Genomic DNA, 22,240 nt, shown 5'->3' with positions numbered 1-22,240 from the left:
CTCGGCAATGGCGGGCGCCCCTCTCCCAGCCTCGCTGCCACCTTGCAGTTTGATCTCAGACTGCTGTGCTAGCAATGAGCGAGGCTCTGTGGGCATAGGACCCTCTGAGCCAGGTGCAGGATATAACCTCCTGGTGTGACGTTTGTTAAGCCCATTGGAAAAGCGCAGTGTTAGGGTGGGGGTGACCCGATTTTCCAGATGCTGTCTGTCACCCCTTTCTTTGACTAGGAGAGGGAATTCTCTGACCCCTTGTGCTCCCCGGGTGAGGCGATGCCTCGCCCTGCTTTGGCTCACACATAGTGTGCTGCACCCACTGTCCGGCACTCCCCAGTGAGATGAACCTGGTACCTCAGATGGAAATGCAGAAATCACCTGTCTTCTGTGTTGCTCACGCTGGGAGCTGTAGACTTGAGCTGTTCCTATTCGGCCATCTTGGCTCCACCCGCCCTGTACTTTCATTTATAACTTGCTTGTTTTACTTAACAATACCTCCTGGAAATTATTCCTTAACAGGTGTGAAGTTTACGTAGTTCTGTGTGTGTGCGTTTGCAGGCACATGTTGCTTTACATCCTTGTCAATATTTAGTGATTACAGATTTGTAATTTTTTCTTTTATTCTGCAAAGTAATATGCTATTTTGTGGCTTTTTAATTTGCATTTTTGATTACTAGTTAGGCTTAGCATCTTCTTTTTTAAAACTGAAGGCTAGTGAAAGTTGAATCCTGGAAGAGGCGAGAGTATAACAAGATAAATCTGTTACTGTGAAAAATTAATTGTGACAACTCAATACCTTCCAATGAGCCCAGAATCTTCTTATTCACTGGATATTCAGGTTTGTTTCTGTAAGTAACTTGCCAATATCTCATTGTCTTTTTTTTTTTCTGAAACAAGTTGTTTAATATTTATTGATTTTTCAGGAGCACTTTACACAATTAGCTTACAAATTCTCCACCACTAATAAGCATTGTAGTCCCCCTTTTAGTCTATATATGGTATAGTCCTTCTGTTTATGGTTTCTCAGCTTCTTCTTTAGGCATTGAAGACTGTTCCTTTCTGGGTGAAGGAGAATCACGTAGCAATTGGGAGCAAGATGCATCTATGTAACCCAGTGCTGGAGGTCAAGATGGAGACAATCTCCACAGCCACCATGGCCTTTCCCTGAGTGCTGCTATAACTCAGGAGGAAAGCCACCCAGATACTGCAGAACACCAACATGCTGAAGGTGAGACATTTGGTTTCATTGAAGATGTCAGGCGGGTTACTTTCCAGGAAGACTACAGCAAAGGTCCCCAGAACCAAGAAGCCGAAATAGCTCAAGACACAGTAGAAAACAGTGATAGAGCCCCCATTACACTGGATGATGATTATACCAGGACTATGGGTCTTTGTCTAGGGAGGAAGGAGATGTTTCCAACTAGATTCCAGAGATGGTCACTTGGATGAGGGGGCAGAGGTGACAACAGAATGAGATTTTAGGGTACCCAACAGGACCCTGGTTCCTGCTGGCTGGCCTTGTAGCTTGGAAGGCTGTGACCACAGTGAAAGTTTTGGCTGAAGCAGAAGACACGGCCACTGTGAACAGAACTGAAAAGGTGGCTTGTTCCCAGGGTTCAAAGCATATATGGAAGGAGAAAGCTTGACAGTGGCGTAATGTATTTGGAGTGCAAAAATGCCTGCAGGGAATTCATTCTAAATGGGGAGAAATGCAGAACAGGCCTTAGGAACAATGTGACCTGGGCATTGTCATCTTTTCATTGTAACTAATTACAGACTGCACTGGATTTGTGAGACATATGACAGCAAACCTTTTCTGTAAATGGTAATAAATATTTCCAGTTTGCAAACCAGAAGGTGTCTATGGCAACTATTCAAGTCTTCTCTTGCAGATTGAAGCCACTGTAAGCAATATGTAAAGGAGCAGTTGTAGCTGTATTTAGCAATATGTAAAGGAGCAGTTGTAGCCATATTTAGCAATATGTGAAGGAGCAGTTGTAGCCGTATTTAGCAATATGTAAAGGAGTGGTTGTAGCAGTATTTAGCAATATGTGAAGGAGCAGTTGTAGCCGTATTTAGCAATATGTGAAGGAGCGGTTGTAGCTGTATTTAGCAACGTGTGAAGGAGCAGTTGTAGCCGTATTTAGCAATATGTGAAGGAGCGGTTGTAGCCGTATTTAGCAATATGTGAAGGAGCAGTTGTAGCTGTATTTAGCAATATGTGAAGGAGCAGTTGTAGCCATATTTAGCCTGTGGGCCATGGTTTGCCTGCCCTTGCTGTAGATGACTTAGAGAACTCAACACCTGCCCACACTGACCCTTCCAAGCTGTTCCTGGGGATTGTCTGATACTACCGTCTTGGGGAAAGTCTGAGCATTTTTCCCCTCCTCCATCCAAACCCAAAATGGACAGAGAAAACTCACTATGTGCAAAATGGAAATCCAAATGGAAATTGGATTCCATTTGGATTTCCATTTTGCTATGGAGACTTATGCAACCTGTTTTGTGGCCAATTGGACCTAGAAGAATGGTGTTCTCTCAGAATTTGCAGGATAAAGTTAACCAAAGAGTAAACATGAGTTGAATGTCAGCTTTCAGAAGAAATCGTTTGAAAGCCCCCCTATCACCTTTCTGTCAGCAAAATGTCTCTCAAGGCAGTGCCTGCACTCAAAGTAGCAGTGGAGCCAGCAGGGCAGCTCTCACTGCAGATGGAGTGAGAAAACTGGAGGAAGCAGAGTTCTAAGGTTAGATTGTTGGATCTCCAGGAGAACGAAGTTCAAAACCACTTTTCCTTTTCACAATTCTCTTGATTCTTCTCTTAGTATTAGTCAGGGTAGCAGGTCACATTAATTTCATGAAAGGAATACTAATGATAATAATTTAGGATATTTTTGGCTACAGCTAGAGAAATCTCAAACAAACAAGCGTAATCAGGAAAGCTTTTGACACATAGTTGGAAATGGAGGTACTTTTGTGTTTCTGAAATCCCGTTTTTATTGGCTTCTCATTGGCTTTTTCATGGTGGCAAAATTATACTTAGCTGTCAGAGCCTTCATATCCATGAACGACAATTTCTGTGGAATAAGAAGGAGATATACTGGAATTGCAGCTTTTAGTAACCTTGAATTTTCATTTTGGCAGGCAAACCAAAGAGAAGAAAGACTTTGTGCCTGAGAGTTGAAAATGAGACCACCTTGCCCTGTCAATTCAGGTCTCTTAAAGTCTTCCCTTGCAGGAGAAGAAGGAAGTGAAAAGAAATCTTCTTGCTGATTAATTCATTGACAGAATGGGATTGTCTTGTGAAAAGGAAATATCTTGGATCCCTTCAAGCTGGGAACCCCTCAGGGCAAATCTGCCTATTTCTGTCAATTCATCAGTCTCATTCTCCATCCAGTTTTGTGCCCTTGCTGGAGAGGAGTTGCCATCATTTGTCATACACAAGTATCAACAGCCAAATTGATCAAGCAAAAGAAAAGATATCAGAGATTGAAGATCAACTTACTAAAATAAGGCATGAAGAAAAGATTAGAGAAAAAAGAATGAAAAAGGAACTAACAAAGCCTCCAAGAAATATGAGACTATGTGAAAAGACCAAACCTATGGTTGATTGGTGTACCTGAAAGTGACAGGGATAATGGAACCAAGTTGGAAAACACATTTCGGGATATTATCCAGGAGAACTTCCCCAACCTAGCAAGACAGGCCAACATTCAAATTCAGGTAATACAGAGAACACCACTAAGATACCCCTTGAGAAGAGGAACCCCAAGACAAATAATTGTCAGATTCTCCAAGGTTGAAATATATGCAATATAAGCTCTCAGAATTCAAGATTTAGTAGGGCTTGGTGTCATTTTTAGACCCAGGAGTCAAGGCCCTGTAACTCAATGTCACAAGGACTTTAAAAGCACATAAAGGAAGATAACAAATGTAATAGCCTTAATTAGGAATTTTTTTAGCCTCAGCTTTTTCTAAGCAATAAAACATAAAATCTTCTAGGCAGGTTACCAAAAGGCAAAAAAAACAAAAAACAAAAAAAAAAACCCTTCTGCAGTGCACAGAATATTATGTTCAAAGGAAACATTTCCTTTAGACCTCTGAGAAAACACTGTTAGCATCAGGCAACAACAACAACAAAAAATTGGAACCCAAGGAAAACAAACTTATATGACCTGAAAATGAGTTGAAGGGGAGTGTTACTATTTTGTGCCTTTCAGAAAGGAAGAGAAAACCAAAACCTGTGAGATGCAATAAAAGTTGAATTTTGGGTTAAAAATTAAAAAATAAAATCTCTTATAATTTATTGAGTAAATCAACCCCTTAAGAAAATGTCATTGTTCTAACCAATTCTTTAGTGTATAAGTGTTTTCTTACATCAAACCCAATCTACAGAAACACCATTGTCATTTCTCTTTATAGACAACTTGATCATATAAAAGTTTTTGTTTTGTTTGTTTAATAATCTTCTTGTAATTGCATATACAGACCATTCATGACATGCTTGGATTTTCTGGTTTGTCCTAAATATCACTTTTTCTTAAACAACTAGTCATTTTATTCTAGGACTAAATTTACCATACAAGATTCTTTCTCATATAAAATTATTTCTCTTTAAGCTGTCTTACAAAAAAAAAACCTCTTTCTTTTTTTTTTTTTTGATGCCATTAAAGAAATATTTTGTTTATATCATTGTAGATACTAGTACCCTTAGTTTAGTAAAAGAAAACTACCACATGATCTTTATTTTAAAAGTCTCGGGTTAAGCTCTGGAGAACTTTCATAGGCAAATTCTTCTGTGTGGGCTGGATCAGTAAGCACTCCAATAAAATCTGTCTCCAGGAAGAATGGACCATCCACTTTATCAGCCAAGGTGAATGCTATAGAAGAGGTCTTGTCAAGCAGAAGCTGACTCTGAACATCCTGCACTCTTCCTTGATTAGGGAAAAAAAATGTGGAAAAAGGGATGTTGACCTTCTGCCAGTAGGGCTCCCCACGGGTGAACATGAAGTAGCTATACATCTGATTTTCCTCTGGATTATATCTGTGTCCTCCCTGATATTCATCATCCAAGGCCAACCATCCCCACGTACACAGAGATACAGAGTACTGAACTGGGACCAAACATAAGACATCTTCCTCTCAAAAGCACCCCCTGGAATCCTGGATATCATTGCACAGTACCCACTTCAGGTAGTCTCCCCATCCTGAGGTACCTCAGAACTCAGAGTTCCATATAGCAGTGCACTTTGGTTATTCTTGCCCATTTTCAAAAATATTTCACTTCTGCCTCCAATTGTCGTTTCAGAAGTCACTATCTACTTATCCAAGTCTTTTCTCCCCCAGAACTGTCAGACAACCTTGGATTGTTCCAGCAAGACCTCATGCAGAGGGCGGCCTTTGGGTCCTATCCAATGATCCATAATTTCATCCTTCAAATGCCTAAAATGGTCCTTTATTTCATCTCTAATTGCTTTATTAAAACTAACTTCAGGTTTCTCCTCAGGAGAAGTTATATCCAAAGCAACTTCTTTCTGGTGATGTCCTTGCCAACCCCCTTCAGTCTTCCTCTGTGAGGAGGCTTTGCCAGGAGAAGCCACTGGTTTCTGAAGACTACTGGAATGGTGTGCAAAGCGAATACCCAAAAATGAATGCAAGGCAGCAGTTGTCTTAGAGCATTTTCTGAGAATATAAGTGCCATGCAGCAATTTGTGAACCAAAGCCATGGTACAAAAAAATCAAAATGTAAGTTTCTTCCTGGGCTACCAAGGGCTACCAAGAAGCTTTAGCAAATAACCCAATTCTACCAAGTGCCAGAAACTGCTCTAAGTGTATTTTCATTGACAGCTCACAACAACCCTGAGAGAGGTACTATTATCATTTCAATTATAGAGATGAGGAAATGGATGTTCCAAGACTAATTTACCGAAGGTCACACAGGTAGTGAGTGGCAAAACTCTTCTGCCTCGGTGTTTACCTCCGGCACTCACCGCCCAATCTCCAGAGGCTGGACGTTCGGCACGATGGAGAGAAAAACCTCTTTATTTCTTTAACTTTCTTTACATCTCTCTTATTTCCTGGTTCCTTTTACCTTGTTTTATATAAAACCTTTACATAAGCTTTAAATTAGACAAAAGAGTGTATAACTTTTTAAAAAGCACACACCTGTTTTTAGAAAGAATGTTTTCCTACAATATATTTTGTTGAAAAATACCCAAATAATAAAATATCTATTATTTAATGTAATAGTAATTTAGATTTTAAATTATGACAATTTTATCTACAAGTAGTCATCCCATTACATTTACCTAATTATCTTATGTTAATCATTTACCTACATTGTTTATGAAACTGTGATAGGCATCGTTTAAAATTATGAAACCACCATAACTGAGACAATAACAAAGATCTGACCTAACTGACTCCATCTTGATTCTAACCTCCAGACTGTCCTTGTTCATTCCTGGGCGTAGGCCAAACAAACTTTGTGAGGAACTCACTTTATAGTTTAGCTTTGAAACAAAGATGATAACAGTCCTTTCCCAAAACCAGCTTCCTTACTGCCTGTGGACTAGACCACCTAAAGCCGCAAGATTAGAAGTTATGGTAATGTTACTAAATTCAAGATAGAGCTATTTTTATTAAACCAGTATCAATGTCTTATTTATTAAAGATTACACAAGCAAAGGTCATTCTGTTTTGGCTGTGTTTATACTTTTGCAACCCCTATGTCAAATTTTGACACCTTATAGTATTTGGCAGGGATAAGTAAGAAATTGTTTGATCAACAAATGCAAACAAAGGGCCGAGCGCAGTGGCTCACGCCTGTAATCCCAGCACTTTGGGAGGCCGAGGTGGGCGGATCACAGGGTCAGGAGATCGAGACCATCCTGGCTAACAGGGTGAAACCCTGTCTCCATTAAAAAAAAAAAAAAATACAAAAAATTAGCCAGGCATGTTGGCGGGCACCTCTAGTCCCAGCTACTCGGGAGGCTGAGGCAGGAGAATGGTGTGAACCTGGGAGGCGGAGCTTGCAGTGAACCAAGATCACACCACTGCAATCCAGCCTGGGCAACAGGGCGAGACTACATCTCAAAAAAAAAAAATGCAAACAAAAATGTATGCTGGCAATTCTTCAGACATTTCTAATATTACTTTAATAATAATATTAAAGCTAGCTTATTTATTAAAGATTTACTTAAGTCACATAAACTTGAAAAAGCATTTGAGTATCTTTTCTTTTTCTGATAAAGTATTTGATGTACATGTTTTTTTAAGCCTATTAATCAGAGCTCTTTTATATATTTTCATTAGTGAAACATTGTTTACATAACACATAAATACATAGATATATTAGACATGTGAAAAGAAGTACATCTTCACCAATTCACAAAAACCTTCTTTTTTCCTATCATAGATTTTCAGATTCTTGGTAACCTGTTTCACAACCTTAGGCAGTTGTCAGCTAAATAGCCTTAAATTTGCATAGTAAAGGAAACAACTCAGGTGAAAATCAAATAGAAAAATTTGCATTATAAAGTATGGAGAGAAAGAGTCTGGTGTGCTAGAAGGAGATTAAAGAGGGATGCCAAATCAAACATAAAATTATAAAAATTTATCATAGGGTTGTATAAGGAGACCAATTTTATTTAGATAAGGATTATCTATCCTTTAACTGGCTCTCTGAGCTCTGGGCAGAAACCCACACTGAATGCTGGGTTTCCAAAAAGGGAGAATTATTATGAGGCTAGACCATGTGATGTTTTTACAGTGCATTTAGAAAAAAAATTTTGTAAACAATGACATTTCTGTCTAAACTATACACTTCTTTAAAACCCAATGAGTAAATTCTGTTGCGATAACTATTTTAGTCAATAAATCAGGTAACACAATACAAAAGCAAGCAGTTTAAGAGCTGAGATGAACTTTTCTGTTTACACTTTTGGGGTTTGATAAGGAAAAACAGGTGTCTCCCCCAAGGGAGTTGCACCTTCTCCATTTTCTTTAAGGAAACTCAGACTATTATAAACTATGTTATGTTCCTCATGCAGCAGAGGGTGCAAGAGAAAGGACAGCAGAAGTAAATGAAGAAAACATTAGTCAGTCAGCTGAGAAGAAAAAACCTTTGCTCAATAAAAAAAAAAAGGTAGAGTTGATAAAACCCAATGGGGAAAAAAAGCAAAACAACAACAAAAACAGAAACAAACAACAACAACAAAACATTTAAGCAAAACAAATGATCACACCACTTATATGATTATGAAGTGCTCTAATGGTAACAAGAAATTAAGACCAGCTGGTTGTTACTCTTCTCTTTGGCCAAGACAATCCCCAACTCAGTTACTTATCTAGGGATGATGGGTCACAGGTTGAAGCCTGCTCTCTACCATTAGGGGAGCAGGGCAAAAAACCTCATCTTTCCTGTTGGAGGCAAGCGCAAACTCCATAAAGGAGTTGCCTGAAGGAAAACCTGGCCTTTTTTGTGTTAGAAGCAAGTAAGACTCTAAAAAAAAAAAAGAAAAAAAACCCCACGAAAACCAGAGTTGTACAGCAAAATAAACTTTAGATATCAACCAAATTTTGGGACCTAATGGTACCCCATTAACTCAAGGGGATAAGTGGAAGATAAAGCACTTTGTAATATGCATTTTAGAAGGTCTACAGAAAACCAAGGCCAAACCTCTCAATTACTCTTTTGTTTTTTTGTGTTTTTTTTTTTTCGAGACTGAGTCTCACTCTGTCACCCAGGCTGGAGTGCAGTGGTGTGATCGCGGCTCACTGCAAGCTCCACCTCCTGGGTTCACGCCATTCTCCTGCCTCAGCCTCCCGAGTAGCTGAGACTACAGGCGCCTGCTACCACGCCCGGCCAATTTTTTGTATTTTTAGGAGAGACAGGGTTTCACCACATTAGCCAGGATGGTCTCGATCTCCTGACCTCGTGATCCGCCCGCCTTGGCCTCCGAAGGCCGAGGGATTACAGGTGCTGGGATTACAGGCGTGAGCCACCGCGCCCAGCCTCAATTACTCTTGTTGTAACTGAGCAAGTTACAGAGAAACGCCACACGCTGAGACGAATTCAGGAGTCCTTTATTAGCCAGCGGCCGAGAGATGGCTAGTGCTCAAAATTCTCTCGGCCCTGAAGAAGGGGTTAGATTTTCTTTTATACTTTGGTTTAGAAAGGGGAGTGGGGGAAGTCTAGTTAAAACAATCTTACAGAAGTAAAGCAGGCAAAAAGTTAAAAGGATAAATGGTTATGGGAAAGCAAACAGTTTCAGGTACAGGGGCTTTAAATCCACCACAAGGTGATAGATGTGGGGCTTTGGGTGTTATCAACCGGACACAAACGCCGGGGCTCTGGGTGCTATCAACTGGGCAAATTCCTAGGAACTGTGGATACAGCTTGCCACAGTATCTTATCAGTTAATTGCATCCTTGGATGTGCTGGGAGACTGCTTGCACAAGTTAAGTCCTTGAGGAAGGGGGTGGGTAAGGGGCTGTAAGTGAAGGAGCCAAGATGGAGTCTGTCTGGCTCTCTCAAGCTAAGGGAGAGTCAATTCAGGTTAAAACAAGGTTGGGTATCAAACTCTAAACTGTCTATAATGGACCAGATAAGAATCCTGTAGCCTTTATGGAAAGGCTAAGAGAGGCACTAATAGAGTACACCTCCATATCCCCTAATTCAGTTGAGGAGCAGCTCATCCTGAAGGACACGTTTATTACACAAGGCAGCTCCTGATAGTAGAAGGAAACCACAAATCAAAATCAAGGTACAGGACCAGACAGCACCTTAGAGAACCACCTGACAGTGGCCACTTCGGTCTTTAATAATATGGACCAGGAGGAGGAGGCCCAAAAGAAAGACAGCAAGCTCAGGAGAAGGACAGAGGCTCTAGCAGCAGCTTTGCAGGCTTGCAACGTCCAGAATCCCCAAGGTGCATCTGCTAGTTGCTATTGATGTGGCATGCCAGGGCATTTTAAGGATTGCCCAGGCAGCAAGACGAAGCAAGCTTGACCCTGTCAGCCTGTGGCAAAAACCACTGGAGATGGAATTGCCCCCAGAGGCAGAGGTCACTGGGTTCAGGATCAGTCTCGCGTATGGTCCAGCAGGACTGATGGGTCCCGGGGCTCAAATCTTGGCTCCAGCGGTTCAAACTGCCATTACAGCACAGGAGCTCTGGATGATTCTGGAAATTAAAGGAAGGAAAGTAAACCTCCTTCCAAACACTAGAGCTAGTCACTCTCTCTCTTCTCCTCTCTAATCCAGACCTCCCCTCTCCCCAGAGCACGACCGTAAGGGGCATCTCAGGAAAAAGGCTAATCCAATCTTTTTCTCAACCTTAGCTGACACATGCTTGCAAGCCATTGTCATGACAGCTCTACTAGTCAGAAAAGCCTCCAAGTTAATCCTAGGAAATAATTTAACTGTTTACAGCCCACATAATGTAGCAGAATCACTGTCCTCTAGGGGGAGCTCTTAGCTGACAGCCGGTAAAGCAAGAAGTACATAAGGCAGGATAAGCAATAGTCACTCTCGCCAGGCACAAATGCTCAATTAGCTGAGCTAATAGCTCTTACAAGAGCACCTAAATTAAGCAAGGGAAAGGCAGCTAACATTTACACTAACTCCAAGTATGCTTTCATAGCTCTCCATGCTCATGCTGGGGCCGTTTAAAAGGAAAGACATTTTCTTACCACTAATGGATCTCCTATAAAATATCGCCAGGAAATTAGCAGGTTATTATCTTCAGTTTTTCTTCCACGAAAAAACAGCAGGGATGCATTTTAAGGAACATTGAAAGGAAACAAGGTAGCCGAAGGAAATAAATTAGCTGATCAGGCAGCTAAGTCAAAGGCATGAAAGTTTCAAGGTATTAACACACTTCAAGCCCCTTCTAATCTAAAAGGGCTCTGTAAGAGAAATTAAACCTCAGTATTCCCCTGCAAAAATAGAATAGGCTACTTCTCTAGGGCATACTTTTCAGCCCCCAAGATGGCTACAGTCAGGATGGCAAACTCTATTTGCCAGCCTCCAGCCAATGAAAAGTTCTTAAAATCCTTCACCAAGCTTTTCACTTGGGAAAGGATAAAACTTATCCATGTGCTCAGAAATTGCTTTCAGGCAGGAAACCTCTAAATTGGTTAAGCATGTAACCTCTCTAGCTCACTTCCAGCAGGAGTCACCTCTATTTAACTGAAGAAATTTGGTGTTAGTAAAACCCTCACCTCTGTCACCTTCCCTAAGCCAAGCTAGGAAGGGCCCTACACTTGTTCTCTCAACCCCCTTGGGCAGTAAAAGTTACAGGAATCAACTTGTGAATACATCACAATCAAGCCAAAGCCTGCAAAGCTGAGGAAGCCACCCCTGACAGTCCGGAGGAATGTCCTCAATATCAGTGTGAAGAAATAGAAGATCTTGGCCAGGCGCCGTGGCTCATACCTGTAATCCCAGCACTTTGGGAGGCCGAGGCGGGCGGATTAGGAGGTTAGGAGATCGAGACCAGCCTGGGTAACATGGTGAAACCCTGTCTCTACTAAAAATACAAAAACTAATTCAAATTAGCCAGGCGTGGTGGTGGGCACCTGTAGTCCCAGCTACCCAGGAGGCTGAGGCAGGAGAATCGCTTGAACCCGGGAGGCGGAGGTTGCAGTGAGCCGAGATCAGGCCACTGCACTCCAGGCTGGGTGACAGAACAAGACTCCATCTCAAAAAAAAAAAAACAAAAAAACAAAAGAAGATCTTAAGCTGAAAATCATAAAAGATAAGTAACTGAGTGAGGGCTACAATCTTAGTCCCACTGCTACCTTATCACATACTTTTTATTTTTTCCAAACTTTCCTCTCAAAGTTCACCGCCAAATATTAGAACTTCTTTTTAATGCATATTTGCAGACAGATTTAATTATTCATAGAATCAGATTTGTAACTTTGTAAATCCCCAAAGGGACATGTTATATCTTGGCAAGCAAAGTTTTAAATGAAAATTATTTACTATGCCACTCTTGCAAAAATTGTTCTAGTCAAGCTACTATTTGCAATAGAACTGAACACTGTGGCACCCACAATGTGGAATTCTGGTTGTAAAATTCTAATTGCTGTAATATTTTGCCTGATTATCATCCTTATAACAGGATTAATAATTGCAGGAAAAATTTAGTCAAGGTTGTTTTGCTTATAGCAGGACTAATAGTTATGGATAAGAAGCATGAAAGTTATACTATCATTAAGTTTGAAAAGACTTTACTAAAGGTTGGTAATATGATACACACTATGAAAAGGGTATAAAGGAAGAGATTTTATATAAGGAAGGATTTTGTATGGTAAATTCTTGTACTAAAGGGAAATAACTGGTTGTTTAAACAAAGGATGTTTAGGACAAACCAAAAAGTTTGAAGATGTTGTAAGAAGGTGTATAAAAGTCATGAAAGATTTTAATAATGGAAAGGAACTGTCAAAATTAACGCTGAAGTTATTTTAGCCACCCAATAATGTATTTCTCCCAATCATACTGCAAGTTGTAAAAATGGCCTAGGCCTAAAGTTATTCTCTAACGGCAGATTAAGGGGGAAATGTCCGCTTTTCTCTAGGAAAAAGTTACTTCTATATTAACGTTTCTGGTAATGTACACCGCCATCTAGTGGAGGCAAGCCAGTATTGCAATCCATTGGTGTAACTAAAAGGTGTCAAACTCTACTGTCAGTTATGGTCTAATAGGGCCCCCCACTAACGGTGGTAATTTTAATAATTGTATCCTAACCCTACATTTTAAATCTTCTTGTAAAATTTATATTTTTCACCTTAAATTAAAATTTACTATTTTAATATTTTATTAAATGTTTTATTTAATAAAACATTAAATAAAGTTTAATAGAATCAATTAAACTTTAAATGGTGCTGTGAGCAGAGCCACACATAGACATGCCATTCTTCTGAGAACCTTAGATCAACCACAGGAGAAGGCCCAACTGCTGTCCCCCCCACCACACGCCCCTTTTCAGCAGACAGTAGCCAGAAAGAATCATCATCTAACACCCCCTAACGGCAGTTAGGTTTAATTCTCTTTGAGGGGAGGATATTACAGGAGTTATTAAGAAATCATTTTAGGCATACAGTAAGGGTAAAGGTTCTTGGTGGAGATTTTCCTGTAATAAGAAATGATCCCCAAACAATCTCTTTCTAACCAAAAAGGCGGCTTCAAGGGCCGGGCTGACAAGCTTTGATGTGCGAATCTGGCCACTAGAAACTGAGTCCACTCAATATGGTGATTCCCACCGTCTTCTCCTTGTTACCACCTGTGCAAAGTGTGATGGCCACCTCCAAGTAACACCATGTGTTCAAACCATCATGGCAACCCATATTTGCATATTAAAAGGCTATGGTGGGAGGGCCTGTTTTCTCCCAGGCTACATGAATAATACACCTGGTCAAACCAATCCTTTGGGCCTTATGCAAACCAGATACCGCCTCCTACAGCCTCCCGATATAACGGACTGTCTTTCTGTTGTGCACAGGGTCTATCTCTGTTCCTTTCCCATGTCTCAGTACGGGGGAGCTGTTCTCTTCTTTCTTCCTTCTTACTTGCCTATTAAACTTTTCACTCTTAAAACTACTCCACATGTGTCCATGTCGTTAATCCTATCAGCACCAGACCAAAAAGCCCGGTAATCCTCCAGTCATCGAAGCTGTATCAAAATGAACTTGGGCTGCTCTGTCCCAATCTCTCCATCCTTTGCATCTTAACCTGTCACAGAACAAGAAAAGTGGTGCCTCTAAGATTGCACAGGTACAACAAATACGAACCTGGGAAGCCTGTGGTGTTTTTTTAGATGGCTGGTGAATCTATCTGGATTGAAGGGATTCCTTTTCCCAGCAATAATTTTACAGACCTGAGATGTTTGCAGGATGAAGTTGTGTTGTGGGATGAAGATGTCATTATACTTTCTTACCCAAAGTCAGGTAAGGAAGTAGGACCTGAAACTGAGGAAGGGATGGGGTGAAGATACTGATGGAGTGCCTTCTTTATGCCCTGCGCTTGGGTATGCTTTGGTGGATAGTGTGGGGTTTTTTTTTGTTTGTTTTTGAGACGGAGTTTCGCTCCGTCACCCAGGCTGGAGTGCAGTGGCACGATCTCAGCTCACTGCAAGCTCCGCCTCCCGGATTCACAGCATTCTCCTGCCTCAGCCTCCCAAGTAGCTGGGACTACAGGTGCCGATAGTGTGGTGTTTTGACAAAACTTCTACTCAGAGAGACGGATTAAGCCAGACAATTAAACATAATGCAAATGAATGTGATTACCGGGGCATTGTAGCGACATAGAGAGACATAAGATCCCACAGAAGCTAAGGCAGATTTAAGTGATCATGCAGGATGGTTAGAGGGGACTGATTATTGAAGGAATTTCGGTGAAAAAATAAACATTTATCCTTAGATGCTGAGCGTGAATGTGAGATTGTTAGATGTAAAAGAAAAAGTATTCTGACGCTTGGGTAAATGGTGAGGAAGAATATTCAACACAATTGCAACAGGGGACAGAGACCCAACTCAACTCTGAATATAGCAATGATAGTTGGTTTTTTGTAGACAATTATCAGAGTAAGGCGGTCAGTGGGTGGGAAATTACAAAGAGCAACTTGATTAGGTATCAAGAGCAGAATCCTTGCTAAAGGCAGGCCAAAGACTTAGACATTAAGAGTGGAAGATGAGAATCCGGATCAGGTATCAAGGATGGGGGGATTCTCATTACCCTTGTTGAAACTGGGTGCAGCCAGGATGGACACAGATGTCCAAAGTCCAGGCCTAGTCAGGAAGAGGGCTCAGGGAAGCCTAAGTCAAGTCTGGTCGAGGAGAAGGTCTTTGCCAGATGGCAGTGTTTCGATCTATTACACTATGGACATGTGGGCCACATAATACATTTTCAGAGGGAAGAGGGCTGTGCTGTGCATTGTAGGATGTTTAGCTGTGTCCCTGGCCCCTGCCCACTGGAGTCAGTAGCATACTCAAGTGTAATAACTCAAAATGTCTGCAGTCACTGTTAATTTTCCCTTGAGGTGGGCACAGTTTACCCCAGCTGAGAACCATATATTAGGCATGGATGAGGAAGAACGCACATACATATGCCTGAGGTTTCAGGCAAAGAATAGTAGGCATGTGTTGGTGTCATGCATTGAGGCAGAGCGCACTGGTGGAGAAGCACATACAGGGAAGCTGGGATTATCAAGTGTAACGGATACTACAGTGTAACTAGAGAAAGAATGTGAGAGGTGGGAAAATGGGAGTCAAAATATTGTAATATTTAGCAAGTGCATGTGTGCAGTAGTTCAATGGTCTATTCTGTGTATTAAGACTATTGGTGCCATTGTTTTACTGGACTGAGCTTATTTCACTTAACACAATTTCTTCCAGTTCCCTCCATGTTGGCTGCACATGACAGTTTTGCTCTTTTTAAAATGATACTGAGGCCGGGCGCAGTGGCTCATGCCTGTAATCCCAGCACTTTGGGAGGCCGAGACGGGCGGATCATGAGGTCAGGAGATCGAGACCATCCTGACTAACACGGTGAAACCCCGTCTCTACTAAAACTACAAAAAAAATTAGCCAGGCATGGTGGCGGGCGCCTGTAGTCCCAGCTACTCGGGAGGCTGAGGCAGGAGAATGGCCTGAACCCGGGAGGCAGAGCTTGCAGTGAGCTGAGATCACACCATTGCACTTCAGCCTGGGCGACAGAGCGAGACTCTGTCTCAAAAAATAAAGAAGTAAATAAAATAAAATAAATAAAAATAAATAAAATGATATTGAGCAGTGGGAGCAAGAGTATTAAGGCATCCAACAGCCCAAAGCGGGAAGCAGCCCACGTATCCATCGACGGATGAACAGATAAACAGAATGTGCTCTATACATACAATGGAATATTAGTCACCCTTAGAAGAGAGGAAGTTCTAATACATGGTATCACATGGATGGACCTTGAGGGCACTATACTAAGTAAAAGTCAGGCATGAAAGGATAAATATTGTGTGATCCAGTCACAGGAGGTTCCTGGTGTAGAAATATTTATAGAGAGGGAAAGCAGTGTGGTGGTCGCAAGGAGCTGATGGGAAGAGAATAGAAAGAGTTGTTTTCAATGTTTACAGAGTTTCAATTTTGCAAAGAGAAAAACGTTCTGGAGATGGATGGTGGTGATGGTTGCACGATAATGTGCGTATTTACTGAACTGGACACTTACCAAGGGTTAAGCCAGTCAATTTTTTGTATTTTGCCACAATTTAACATTTTAAAAGTTGGTTTTTTAAAAGAGTTTTATGACAAAACAGGGTAAAGATGGCCACATAAAAGTGAAAAGGACAGTATCTCTAGAATAAAGCATCAGCTGAATGCACTTAAGACAAAGTAAGATGAGGAATGAAAACACCAGTTGGATTGATGGACAGGGGCATTATCGCTGAAATAACACAGTGTCTTTAAGACGTCATATTGAAGTAGGTGACACCTTCTTCTTTTTTATTCAGGAACCATTTGGATGGTGGAGATCATCAGTCTGATCCACTCCAAGGGAGATCCTAGTTGGGTCCAATCTGTTGTTCCCGGGGATCATTCACCATGGATAGAAGTTAAATGGAAGAAAGCAGGTTTAGAGAGCCAGAAGGGCCCACACCTCTATACCTCCCACCTTCCCATTCAGCTCTTCCCCAACTCATTCTGCAATTCCAAGGCCAAGGTGAGTTAATAATGGAATGTCAATGTGGACCATTTTTTGACGGCTGAATGACTGTGTTTTAGGGACAGAGTTAAAATGCGATTCCCTAAACCATGCATATTAGAAAATCTTGTTCCAATCTACTGTGTCATATACAAGACAATGTTTCTCGTATTTCCCCAGGAAATCCTCAGCCTTCAAGTAAATCCTGGCTACATCCCCAAAACTGAGGCCCCCAACATTAATATGCTCATGTGGAAAGCACCTTAGCTGTAAACCAGCACCTGTATTTCACAGGAAATGTGGGTGTGACACTGACATATGAAACCCAACGTGGTTTTTCTATTGAGGATAGTAATCATGATGTGGGGCATTCTGTTCCCAATTGACAGCTCCACGGGTCCCCATACATAATTTCAGAAGCTCCACATGAAGCCTCTAGCATTGAGTAACCCCGGGCAGTAAGTGTGAACTTTTTCTCATGATAGATTATTGCTTAAATCAAAACTTACCAAAACTATCAAAATTGTATAAAACTGCCTCCAAATGTCTTAGGTGATGTGGTAGTAACAGTATTATCAAAATGTTCTAATATTACAATGTCACATTGTATTAATACTGTGCTATATTTCTATTTGCTTATTTACTGTCAGGTTCATTTATTTTACTGAATACTCCATGATTTTGAAGATCATGTCAATTTTTTTTCCAATTTTTACTGTTTTACACTGACTTGGCTGATGCTTAAAACATGGTAGAGATACAAGAAACTACTGGAAAAAATAAATTAAAAAATAAAGTAATAAAAATAGCCCAAGACCAAGCTCTGTAAAGCAATTATGACTGTAAAACAATTATGATAAAACAATTTATAACAAAAAATTCCAACTTGAACTTTGGCTCCAGACTGTGTTTATTGGCAAATAGTGCAAGATGTTTGAAGCACAGTTTGTGTGTGTTTAAACTGGCAGTACTGATCCTTCCATGTATTTGTTCCTGATTATTTATTAACTTAGAATATGCATCTATTCTTTATTCCTTCATATGTTTAGGTATTAAGCACCTATTATGGGTCAAGATTTGAATCAGGATTGGGAAGAAGGTAATGATTATGATGACCTCAAGCCACAACCTAAAGAAATTTATAGATTAGTATTTGGGAAAAGACAAAGAATAGACGTACACTTATTTTCTGTGGTGCCAATATTATTTACTGACAGCCTCATTAATACCAGATACCAGTGTGTATTTGGTGAAAAACATCTACTTTAAGATATGCAATAAATAGATGAAAGGATGAGACAGGGAGAAAGATATAGGGAAAGTACCACATTGTCCCAGAAGGTAAATGCAGGGTTTGCTGATGGAGTTATGCAGATGGAGGATTTGATAACTGTCTTGTAGCAGGACAATCAGAGATGGGAATGACCGAACAGAGTTCAGGAGAGCCTTTATTAAGGTGATCACCTGGCTCAGTAGGACTAGCGTCCAGGAAAGTCTGAGCCCCGAACAAAGAGAGCAGCCACCTTTTAAACAGTCAGTGGTGGGAATTACGTGATGCAGGAAGCGTACTTACAGGAGCGAGCAGAAAGGCAGTTGTTACTCCATGTCTTACATCCTTGGGAATACATGATTGTGTAACATATCCTTACCAATCTTAGGACCTTGCAGCTGTGCTTGGGAGGTAAGCAAGAATTCGCAGAGCTCCAAGGAATGTGAAACTGGGGAGTAGAGATAAGGCTCACGGAGCACAGAAGGAGCACAGGCTGTTAATATCCTTCTCTAAGTTCTACTACGGGGTGGGGAGGGGGGCGCTACCTTATACTAAGCCCTGAGGGGAAAGTTAATTTTCTGGCTTCACGTATTGTAAAATTCATTAATTTCCTCTTCAGTCTCAGTGAGGAGAAAACCAAGAGTGTATAACTGATTCCATTTACCCCATATCCTTCTTTGCGCAATTCTTATAATTTTTACTTTTGCCTACAGTATAAAAACTGCCTATGGGGTTATTGTTCTTTAAAGAGTCGGTAGCGTTTTACAGCAATTCCATCAGGAAGGAAAATGTTGTCTTTTATATATACTACTTTACTGTTTCTCAGGTTCATCCCTGGACCTGCACTAGGATTCCTGCAGACTGAAGGAGTTCCTTTAGAACTGGCTGTCATGTAGGTTGTAGGCAATAAAAATTCTCATAGCTTTGCATGTTTCTAAGATTACCTTGATTTTTATCCTTATATTTAAAGGATATTTTCATAGGATATAGCATTAAGTGTTTTTTATTTTTCAGCAATTTAAAGACAATTTTCCATTTGTGTTAGGCCTCCATTTTTTGGATGAGAAGTCAGCCTATGTTCAGATGTGTGAGCAAATAAATGACCTAAGGTTGGAAATTATATTCTATTTAAAGAGGAAGCAGACCATAGTAGTTTGGAAAATTTGCAACCTGGCCATGTGGTAGAAGAGAAAAGCCTATTTTCAAGAGAAGAATTCAAGTGAGCTGCTAAGCAACCACTTGCTAGAGAAATTTGCATAAGTAAAATGCAAACAAGAGCTGACAGCAAAGACAATGGCAGAAAGGTCTCAAAGGCATTTCAGAGACCTCTGCAGCAACCCCTCCCATCACAGGCAATCCATCCATCCAGTAAAGCTAGAACATGGATGAGGGGATGAACTGCTGGAGAGCTTCTGGGCAGGAAAAAAATCCTTAAGTCAGGCAAAGAATAGATTGAGGAGACAGAGAACCTGAAGGGTGACAGCACTTTTTAAAGATCAGTGGTCCTCTGCAGGACTTTTTGAACCAAGCGATGTAGAGACAGCTTACCACATGAACTCATGTTATTATTCATGAAATTTGAGAACTAAATAGAACAGTTTTCAGCTATTGTAGGCCAATAATAAATCAGACTGTCTATTGATATTACTTTTGCTTCACTAAGAAAACAGGATACTACTACAGACACATCAGAATGACTACAATTTAAAGAAAGACAATATAAAGTCTTGGAAAGGATGTGGAATGACTGGAATTATCATACATTGGTAGTGAACATGTTATATGGTACAACCACTTTGGAAAACTGACAGTTTTTAAAAAAATTAAACACACAACTATCCCATGACCCTACCTCTATTACAAGAGAAGGGAGTGCACATGGCCATAGAGAGATATGTTCATACAGCTTTATTCACAGTGGTTAAAAACTTAAAACAAGCTGGATGTCCATTAGTGAGTGAATGCATAAACTGGTACATTCATGCAATGGAATGCTACTAAGAACTGTTGACGTATACCCTACACATATGAATTGCTAACATTATGCTAAGAGAAGCCAGATGCAAGAGAATACATATTGTATACTATTCTAAGAAGGCCAAGAACTGGCAAAATGAATCTATGGGGATAAACATCAGAATAGTGGTTATTCTAAGGGGGTGATGAATGGGAAGGAGCTCAAGGGAAGTTTCCAGTGTGATGGAAATATTCTTTACCTTCTAGGTGATGGTTACATGGGCATACACATCATCATGCTGTACACTTAAGATAGGTACATACTTCAATAAACCATTTTTAAAAGAAAACATCCATTCCTAGAAACAGAACAGACACATCACACAGAAACAAGAATGCTTTGTTCTTATCAGAATGCATTACTTCATTTAAAGTCATGGTTTGGCTTTGGGAGGCTGAGGCGGGCAGATCACGAGGTCAGGAGATCGAGACCATCCTGGCTAACATGGTGAAACCCGGTCTCTACTAAAAATACAACAAATTAGCCGGGCGTGGTGGCGGATGCCTGTAGTCCCAGCTACTCGGGAGGCTGAGGCAGGAGGTGGAGCTTGCAGTGAGCCGAGATTGTGCCATTGCACTCCAGTCTGGGTGACACAGTGAGACTCTGTCTCAAAAAAAAAAAAAAAAGAAATCTTACCATTAAGACTTGTTGAAACCATTAATTGGAAGGCCATTAGGCTGAGGTGGCTCTAGTAGCCTGAATTCTTAACCTAAGCAAACCCAAACCCAACTCAGTGTAACTGGCCTTAACCAATCAGAAACCACCAATTAACCTCCTACTACTGACTTTCCACTGGAATGATCCAAATAAGGCTCTACTCTAACCAATCAAGTATTTTCTTTGCCTTGTTTCTGAGTTCAGCCTGTAAAAGCCCTTCCCTCATGCCTCTTCAGAGAGGCCCTAAGCTGCATGTGGTCTGGCAATGCCCAATTCATGAACTGCTATCTGCTTAAATAAACTCTTTAAAATTTTAATGTGCCTAAGTTTATATATTATTTTTACAGACTATAGGACACTCCTCCTCTCACAACCAAATCTTATCACCATGTTACTAAAGACCTATCATGCAGCTCATTTTATCAAGTACATCATATCCAGCTATCAGGAAAAAATTACAAGGCACTGTAATAGGCAAAATACACAGATTGAAGAGTTTACTTAACTCATTAATGAGAAAAACTGGTGACGTGTTAAAACCAACTCATAAGAGAACCCTTCCCCGAGTCGAAAAAAAGTCACATTTATATATCAAGAATATGAAAGTGGCTGGTTGCAGTGGCTCATGCCTGTAATCGCAGCACTTTGGGAGGTCAGTGTGGGAGGATCGCTTGAGGCCAGGAGTTTGAGACCAGCCTGGGTAACATAGTGAGATCGCACCTATACTTAAAAAATTAGCCGGGCATGGTGGTGCACACCTGTAGTCCCAGCTAATCAGGAGGCTGAGGCAGGAAGATAGCTTCAATCCAGGATGTCAAGCGGTCGTGGCTGCAGTGAGCTATGATGGTGCCACTGCACTTCAGTGTTGGCAATAGAGTGAGATGCTGTTTCTTAACAAAACAAAAACGAAAACAAAAAAAATTAAAATTAAAATGATATGCAGCAGCAAAAGAGGCAAAAACTGGCCTCCTCCCAAATGGAGATGGAGGAGGGAAGTAAACTGAGCCTCCTCCAATTTACTTTTGTGTAAACAAGAAGTAATTTGAACTGCCATCAGTGATCCACAATGTGAGTTGGTAAATAGCTCAAAACAATGACAAAGTAGAATCAAATGACCTAAAAGCCCATGATCTAAATAATGCACTGAAGCACAGTTTCTCCATTCATTGCCTATTTTGTGCCAGGCACATTTATGAGCACTTAATCCTCGCAACACTATTAGCTAAGAAATATTGTTCCGTGCACACATGAGCAACTGAAGCTCATAAAGATTAAACAATTAAGAAAAAGTCACACAGCAGACACACTCTACAGCTCAAGTGTCAACCAAACACCCACAGAGATGCATATAGGGTCACATATCAAATCACATAACCTCACGGAGAATGGGCCTAACCTCACAGAGAATGGGGCCATCAGATACACCAAAGCAGACGCTCGATGGTCCTACCCACCTCTCATAACAAACACTTTCCCAAACTTACGACGCACATATCCACGCCAATGTATTATCATACGCACTTTCCCCACCTCTTAAAGCCTCCCACGAAGTCTGAACCTGGTACTGATACACGCTTCAGCCCTCAGAGGGCACCCGCTTGATTCTCTGCGC

The 22,240-nt window shown here is 40.8% G+C and overlaps 1 long non-coding RNA gene and 1 pseudogene across 1 annotated transcript; both read right to left on the bottom strand.

Annotated features, from left to right (window-relative positions):
- Window positions 1-4,658: 4,658 nt before the first annotated feature.
- Window positions 4,659-6,274, bottom strand: LOC129461118 (complex I intermediate-associated protein 30, mitochondrial-like; annotated as a pseudogene).
- A 2,787-nt stretch (window positions 6,275-9,061) lies between these two features.
- On the bottom strand, window positions 9,062-20,268 carry LOC134732239 (uncharacterized). The gene is made up of 2 exons (XR_010115202.1): window positions 20,171-20,268; window positions 9,062-16,559 (listed from the first exon to the last, which is right to left on the bottom strand). It is a non-coding gene; the product is annotated as an uncharacterized lncRNA (long non-coding RNA).
- Between the last annotated feature and the right edge of the window lie 1,972 nt (window positions 20,269-22,240).

The sequence above is a fragment of the Symphalangus syndactylus genome, chromosome 13, assembly GCF_028878055.3.
Source record: "Symphalangus syndactylus isolate Jambi chromosome 13, NHGRI_mSymSyn1-v2.1_pri, whole genome shotgun sequence".
Taxonomy (NCBI): domain Eukaryota; kingdom Metazoa; phylum Chordata; class Mammalia; order Primates; family Hylobatidae; genus Symphalangus; species Symphalangus syndactylus.
Note: the sequence above shows the minus strand (reverse complement) of the source record. Positions and strands in the feature narration are given on the sequence as shown.